Source organism: Micromys minutus, assembly GCF_963924665.1.
Source record: "Micromys minutus genome assembly, chromosome: 10".
NCBI lineage: Eukaryota > Metazoa > Chordata > Mammalia > Rodentia > Muridae > Micromys > Micromys minutus.
The window spans coordinates 57,238,477-57,247,561 of NC_137979.1; positions in this window are offsets into that span (position 1 = coordinate 57,238,477).

The following is a 9,085-nucleotide window of genomic DNA, read 5'->3' on the forward strand; positions in this document are numbered from 1 at the left end:
CAGACCAATTTACTTAGCAAGTTCAAGTCAATGAGGTACTGTGTTTCAAGGGAACTGGAACCAGGTTTGTTCTGTTGTTCTCTAGCACACACACACACACACACACACACACACACACACACTCACACACACTCACACACACACTCACACACACACACACTCACACACACACACTCACACACACACTCATACACACACACACACAGACACACTCACACACACACAAAGACATATGTGTGCCTTCACATGAACATGCACATGGTGGGAAATGGAATTAACAATTTTATTTAGAGTTATTTGAAGAGAATGGGTCCTGTCTAGTTGTTTACAAACACAATGAATCATCTGACTATCTGCCTCATTTTTGTGTGCACTTAAAAATGTAACAACATAGCACAGGGAATAGGAAGGTCATAAGAACTAGACTGGTACATCTGCGGCAAGATAACACCTTTTACGTATACAATAGGAAGTTCACCACTGAATCACAACAATATAGTCACCTGAGCAAGACCTACCCAATGATACCACCATTTGTCATCCCATCCTGTGGATGGGGGAAATCTCAAAAGACTCCAACTCTAGACCAAGTGCTATAGGCAATTGATGACTGCTAAGAGGAAGAACCAGTCTTTTCCATGGACAAACCAGCTAACTGATAGAATGCAGCTTCAGTTGGTCATCCACAAACACACATATATATGAGCAATATCCATATACTTATTAGACTATTTCTATCTTCTTGTGGGAGTTTTGGGTATGTCAGTAGTAATTAATATAGAAGAGGTCATGCGTTTGAGAGGAAATCGGGGAACAGAGGAGATGTTAAAGATGCAAAAGAAATAAATACAGTGCTCATTGTACTCCTGGAATTATTTTAAAACTGTATTAAATCCTGTAACCTTGCCCAGATGACTTGCGGGAAAGTGTCGGGGTCTGAGACAGGCTTTCCCTGTGTCGCACATGCTGTATTCAAACTGGTGGTCCTTATGCCAAGCGCTGAGACTTCCTGTGTGTGCCACCATGCCCAATACTAATGTAAATATTTAAGCACATAATAAATGAGGTGGCACTAATGTTTTTATTTAATTGCTAAGAGCGTTTAGCTTTTGAATTGAGCATATGAAATATAAATTTTATTTTATTATAGATTTAATGATTCACACGAAGCTTTGGAGCAGAAATTCTTGTTTCCAGTATCACTAAGCTTTTGAGACAGACACTTAACACAAAACTACAAACTCAACTGTAAAGGAACTGAAAAGTCGACCAGACCTGTTATTTCAGAGAGAGCAATTAGCGAATGTGTGGTCTTCTCCACTGGGCTGCCAACTTAGACAAGGAAACAGACTCTTCTAATAAGAAGAGGCAGCTTAATTGTTTTGAACGCCTCTTGTCTTGTTTCTTTCAGATTCCAGCAGGATATTTGAATGGAAGACCAGCCAAGTGAACCTTTGTGTAAAAAAGATTGGTTGATTATTATTTTCATGGTCTTTCCTCCTTTCTCCAATTAACGCCGTTTGGACAAAGATACACAATTATTTCACACATCATCTCATCATCCAATAAGGAACAAACACGTCACAATGAAAATGCAGCTTATTCTAGGAGAAAGATGGAGCTACATCTGCTGAACTGAGAATAGTCGTCACAAAGCAAATACTGAGAAGAGGCTTATGAACACATTTCCAATGAAATGTAAGACAGGGTGTGGGTGGCTACTTTATAGTCTATGCAGAGAAATTAAACAAAAAAGGGCTAATTCTTTAGAATTTAGTGAAAAATGAGAGATACACAGAGAGAGACAGAGAAAGAGATAGAAATAGAGACCCGCAAAGAGAGACAGAGAGAGGAAGAAACTGAATGAATGAATGAATGAATGAATGAATGTCAAAGGAATGAAAGAACAAACTAGTATTTCTGGAAAATATGACCCAAAAGGTTTAAAGTATAGCCATATTCCATCAAGAAAAAAATATTGTAAAATACTGACCTAAGTGAGACAAAATTGTATATCACATATGCCTGTGTAAACACCACACACACACACACACACATACACACACACACACACAACCACATAGATTTAAATATATATTCACATGTACACATAAGCACACACATGTATATACATGTGTTTACACACATAGACATGTTCTAATTTCAGGATTTAGCAAAATCTTACCATTTTACCATTATTCAGGCATAATGGCTAAGACCAGGAGGAGGTCTCTCTCCCCTGCAGCACTTCCTGCTTCCCTGAGTCCAGGACCACAGTCACATCTACCTTTGGCTTGAAGACAGAGCACTGAGCAGCAGCAATGAATGCTTATGTCTCTAATATAATGAGCCTACAGATTCAGGTTAATCTAAAACGACTCCTTTTCCCTGTGAATTTTACCTAAATGTCAAAAGCTATGTGCCAGGACTAGCCCCAAATGTTTTCCTTGCCACCCTGATCTGGCTTTGAAACAAGAACATAACTTACAGAGGCTCCAGCTGCAGTGAGCCGAGGGTGGATCACTTTTATTTTTACAGAGGGTTTTCTGCCAAGTTCTAAAACATGGAAACTTCCATTAGCATGTTGGAGACACACACTGGGTGGGTGTTGGAGTGGGGGGTGTCCCCCTTCACTTTTCAACACTTCTGCAAAATTAAAACTGCCATGATTTTCAACTTAGAAAATTATTGCAATGCTCCTTTTAGATCTTCGGGGTAAAGGATGGCAAGATCATGGTTCTGTGTTTATATACTGTGCTCTTGTTTAGATAAACACTTAATGCTATTACATGCTTTCCTTCTTCACACCAGTCATTGATTTCAGAATGTGTCATCTTCAGGTCTTATGAACTCTTTTAAAATGCAGCTATTTGTTTGTTGTTTAAAAAATTTACGATTACAGGACATCCAGAAATAGGTCCTGTACTTAACAAGAAATTTTATGCTTGCTGGCTGGGTTTCAGGATGCTGGAAAATGCCACATGGACTACCAGGGAGAAAAAGACATCAATGGTTCAATCTAGCACTGGATACTTTGTCCTAAAATACTAACCTTCCAGGCAAGATAGGTCCACTTGTGTAAGAGCAACACTATTTCTAGAATTAACCAGCTCCTTGCTCTCTTGATTCTCAAGGGGGAATCCATGCCTTCTCCTCTAATTGTCAGAACTCAAGGATGGGAAAGTCAATATAGTCCAAAGGACAATGTTGTTAATGCTGTAATGATGTTCTTTAACATAAGGGTTTTATCTTGTTGTCAAATTGATGCTTAACTCTGGATGTTTATATGCATAGATTTGCATTGGCCTCAATTTCTGTCAGAGATTCTTTGTTATAGCGGGTGGTAATTAATATAGAGACTCGAAACTCTTGCAAATGCTGGGAATCAGACAGTGAATACTTAGCTACAGAGGGGACTATATATCAATCTTTCCATCTCCACAGGACACAGGACATTGTAGAAGACGATGCAGAAAGAGTGGAAGAGGCAAACGGTGATGAGAGGTAGCTAGAACTGTAGAACGCTGTTCCCTGTACATAATGTGACTGCTGTACCCAAGAACTGAATGAACTATGATTGTCTGACATAGCCTTCAGAAGGTCAACCTGGTTTAAAAATCTAGCATGAATTCAGGAGAGACTCCTGGGGTCTCAGGGCAAGCTGAAGAGCTCTTAGCAGTTCATGACTGCCAGGAGAGAGAGAGCTTTGGAGTATGGCCCCTAGTAGGTCTTCTGTGCCTCTGTAGAAAGCTCTGAACCCATGGACATGTGGGTAATGGAACCCAGTATGCTGTCAAAAGAAAAAGAAAACATGGATCATGAATTTGGGTCGAACATGCATTGAGAGATCCTACAACAAGGTTGGAGGGAAAAAACTGGGGTGGGTGGGTCCTGGCAACATGAATGGAATTTTCTCAAAAATTTTTCTAAAAATTTAAAGCCTTCCAAATAGGTAACTTTAATACTCTCAATTTTTATTGTGAAACACACACACACATACACACACACACACACACACAGACACACACATACGCACACACACACACACACAAACACACACACACACAGAAAGAGAGAGAGAGAGAGAGAGAGAGAGAGAGAGAGAGAGAGAGAGAGAGAGAGCTGACTTGATTTAGAGATTTAGGACTATCTGTTATCTTCTTGGCAATAGTGAATGTTTATTTGTCTTAGGTGAAGCATCAATGACTTATCAAATGAAGGTCCCCACTAAAGTTCAACTTGACCACCAGTGAATCCAATGTACAGCACACGAGTGAGGTGTTATTTGTTGGAGCATGAATGAGAAAGTTTTCCAGGTTGTTAGTCGTGTCCATGGTAATCCAAGTCACTTATTTGAAAGTGGAGAGCATTGAAAAATTAGAAATAGCTCTGATTGGTCTCCAAGAATTTGGAGAAATATATTCTCATTACATTTTCCACTAGTGGCCATGAGAAATGTCTCAGCAGTGAACAGCAAGGCTGCTAGAAGACATGGATTCGGTTCCCAGCACCCACAGAGTGGCTCATAACAGCTGTAATTTTAATTGCAAAGGATCTGACCCCTCTTCCAGACTCCTAGTTGATCAGGCACACAACCTGCAAACATGCAGACATGCACCTACTCACACAGACATACAAAAAATAGACTTTCAAAAAGTTAAAAAATTTTCACTAAACTAGCAAACAGGCTAAAGAGATTTATAAGGAAACTATGGGGGAGGGGAAGTGGAAGAGAGGAAAGTAGAGGGACCAGAATGTATAACATACACAATTAAATAATGGAAGAACAAAATTCACTCATGACGCTTAGTCACTTGTAGTTGTGATGTGTTTCCACAAGTGTTGATGTGGAAGGTCAAAATAAAAACATCTAAATGTTAAAGAAGTTTGTCTCAAACACAGTGTAAAACAGACATGATACTAGCTCACTTCCATCCCTGACTGAGGGGCGATTCATTGTTAATGGGCTCTCAGAGCAGGAGAGTTCAGTTTCTTTAAGGGTCTATCCTCTGGCAAGTCCAGAATGTTGAAGTGCATGGCCTCACACCCAGAACTATAGTCAACACAAAGTGGGCTGGATGGGGAACCAACCAAACAAACAAACAAAAACAAGTGTGAAGTTGGAGAGTTCCGGCAGGGTAAAGAGGTGGATAGATCTGCGAACAACTGTGGGAAGGGATGGGAGTGAATACGATCGAAATACATTGCATGAAACTCTCAAGGGGTTAATAAGAGACAGTTTAATGTTGCTTGGAAAAAAATACATTAGATGTCAAAAGGATTCACATTCTGTGAACCTGTTTTTTCCAGTTCAGAATCAATATCACTATTCCACTGAGAGAACAGAAGGGTCTGAGCACTGACTTGCTCTGTATAGCATATGGCTTCAAAGGCTGACTGGCACGGTTTCCTTGCACCCAGAGAAGGCTCCCTGAGAATTAATATTCACCCAAGGAGCAAGCCTACCATGCTTATCATCTTTTGAGATTGAACTACAAAAATGTCCCCACCCCACCCCCAAGCTCTTCAATATGCCCTCCCTGATCTCTTTTAAAATCAAGGACTGTCTCTTTATCTATTGTTACTGGAGATAGATAGACCTTTGTATATTCACGTATACTTCCAAATATAGCCTGTAAGGCACTGTGATGTCTGTTTTGGGGCTGACCATTTGTCAGAGAACCCCCAGTGTGTGTACTCTTTCTGGAGTATACAAACCTTTCTGATGAAAATGTGGATTTTGCCAGATGGACAAACCTCTTATGTTTTCTGCATTGGTTTCATAAGCACTGGCTCTGCCTTGATCTTTGTTGTTTGGTGAGACTTTGATAGTACTTTGATTTCCTTTTGACCTGCACGACCACCATTTTCCTTCTTGTCAGATCATCTGGGTATGAGGTCATTCACATTGTCTATCAACCAATAACCACATTCTTAAAGAAAATTGGCTTTCTCTCCATTTAGAATCTATGTAACTATAGTCTAGATTTTTTTTTCCAATTAGGGCATTAACATTTACATTCACAGTTAACCAATTGGCATGCTGGGTGAGTGTACATTCTAGAATTTTTCTAAAGTTTGTTCAAAGTCTAAGGGCTTAAACAGGACATGGCTCTAACTCTTCCCCTCCCCACATTATGTACTAGGGAAGATGATATCGCACAATCTTCTAATGAGAATACAGTATCTATCTTACACCTAAGAAATTCAAGGATACAAATTTTGTATGCATACAGTTATGTATAGTTACCTATTTCTTCTAATAAGCTGTGTACACGCAGTTAAATTTGACATTTTATCTACCAGATGCTTTAATTGACCTCAAATAAGTAATCTCTAACCAGGAATATTTATCTTAGAATATGAAAAGTTGATCTAATGAGATAAGTTAGTGATGTTTTTACTACCATAGCTGATGACCCATGTTTGATTCCCCAGAACTCACAGGATGGAAAAACAGAACCACTTCTTGCAAGTTGCCCTCTGAGATCAACATACCATGATACCCATGCCCTGGCTGATCCCCACAGAATGTGCAAACAAATTAATGTAATTTTTAAAACTATAAGTATGAACATGAGAGTGATTAAGTTTATACATAAAATACTAGTTTGTGGTTTTGAGTATAATGTGTAAAAAAATCTTGTTACTCCATATACAGTTAATTTTAAATTATTTCATCATGTAAAGATGTTAGCCATATGGTCTACTTCAGCAATTAACTTAAACAAACACAGTGATAAGATAAATGAGACTAATTATGTAAAAGAATATATTTTGTATTAAAATTAAGTTGAGTGGATATTAAAATTTATACTACTTCATAACATAAATAACCATGATGTAAAATATCAGAAGAATCACACCCTCCTCAATTATCTAAAATCCAAGCATAAATTAAATTGGTTGTTCAGGCTCATGTATAAATATCGATTCTCTTTTTAAGTGTGTTACTAGATGTGGTATGTATGTGTGTTCATGCACATTTATGTACACATATGTGAATGTGCACATAGTAGGACATGCCTGACAAAGTCAGAAGACAACTTGCATGAGGAACTTTTTCAATCACATACATTCAGGGGATGCACTCAGTTTCCTAAGGTTGGTGGTCATTGTTATGCTCCGAGTCATCTTCCCACCTGCATAAATAGATTTCAAGAGCTAATTTGTCATTCCTAACAATGTCTTAATTTCCCTTTTTACAAATGACTGGTTTACCTTCCTATGAAGACAAGCTATTTCTCACGTTGTGCTGTGAAACTCCACAAATTCAAAGATTAAACTAAGTAAGTGTACTGAATTTTTTGAGACCTCAATTAAAATGAGACTGACTTCTGATCTATGAAGGTTTTTCTCCCCAAAGTTGTAACTGCGATTTGTTGAAGTTGTCTTTAGTTTAGCAAAGATTATGTAGAACATTAGGTATCTTAAGAATTAAAATGGATCTAGGACCCAAGATGAGTTCTCAAAGTAAGGATCCATTAAAAAGAAATAACAACAACAACAACAACAATAGAAGAAGAAACAACAAAAACTGCAAACAAACAAAAACAAATTTCCCCCTGCTCAAGAAGAAAGAATATATCATATTAAAAAGCTTCCTAAATTACAAAAAGAAAGATTGAAAAAAGAATGACACTTTCTGCCCAATAACCTTAATGAAATAGACTCTCAGATTTGTAGTTTTCACATACTCAGATTTTAAATTAGAACAACTCAGAAAAGGGGTGAAAATATTCTCCGTGAATATTTGTCTAAATAGTTCCTAAGAAATAGATACAAGTATTATTTTCTGCTGGGTCTTTTTTTTATTAATCTACTTTCTGAAAAGATCCGGTAAAGGATTCACACTACAAAGATGATCATGAACGTTGACCTTTTGCTGTTTTTATTTTGGTTGTATTTATTTTCTTACCCACTCTTCTTTTTATATACCTGCATTTTAAATTAAGCAAGAGAAATAAAAGAGGGGAAAAAAAACAGAGGGAAAACACGTTAAGCTGGGACAGGGTGGTTTTATATTATGTATGAGTCTAAATGAGATTTTTTTTTCTTTAGCGGGGGAAATGGATACTGTATTCCTTAAATGGATCTGTGGTGGTCAAAGACCATTAGGTAACTTTGGAAGATTCCACAGGGACACCTGGGGCCAGACATTAAAGTCCCACTGGACTGAGTCCACTGTTTGTCTTTCTGCATGGAGAATTAATAAATGTATCAATCTTCTACCAGCTGCCCGCAGCCAGGGAGCGTAAAGGAAACAGAGATGTGGGAAGGAAACAGCACGCATGCGCCTTCCCCTTCCCCACCCCCTGAGCCTCATCTCTCTGTCTTGAACGAATTTTTCTTTCAGATTTTTTTTCATATTATCCACCCTTTTCCTCGTTATTATTTGTGTCTCTTGATGCTCCTGACTGCCTTGCTCTCTGTCTGCATTAAGCTGACGTCTCCCAACCTGGACGGGAGTGATCATTTAATGGAACTGGCGGCTTCTACATACCTTCTCTTCAGAAGATCAGTCGGTGGCCTTCAAGTGTCAGATTTCATTAAATGATTTTTGTTTCAACAAGGGGGGGGGGGAGAATATGAAATGGGAAGTTATAGGAAACCAGTCAGGAATCATGCATGGTGCCAGCAGCCGTGAGACACGGAATTCCAGGAGTCGTTTTACTATTTCTGAACTGATAAGCGAATTAATTATTAAAGCAGAAACAGTCGTAAGATACCAATGACCAAGGTTAGAAACACAGCCCTTGTCAATCCCTCCTTTTTCTCTTACTTCAGTGTTCCCCTCACGCTGCACGCAGGAGATTCTAAGGCATCAGCAGGAAGTTTCCAAAGTCGCAGTGAGGAGTCAGACTAGTTAAGGGAACCTGCTACAAATTCCATTATGAGAAAATGTTCACAGAATGTTTAATATTTCATCCTTTGCTTTAGAGCAATTGGACTAAATCTCCACTGAAGCAAAACTGAGAAACTTTCTGATATCTACTGCCTATGTTGCATGCAAACTGAACTTCTCCATAGCTTTGTTTATGCCAGAGTTTATCAACCTGTGAGTAGCAAACTTTGGTGGTCACAT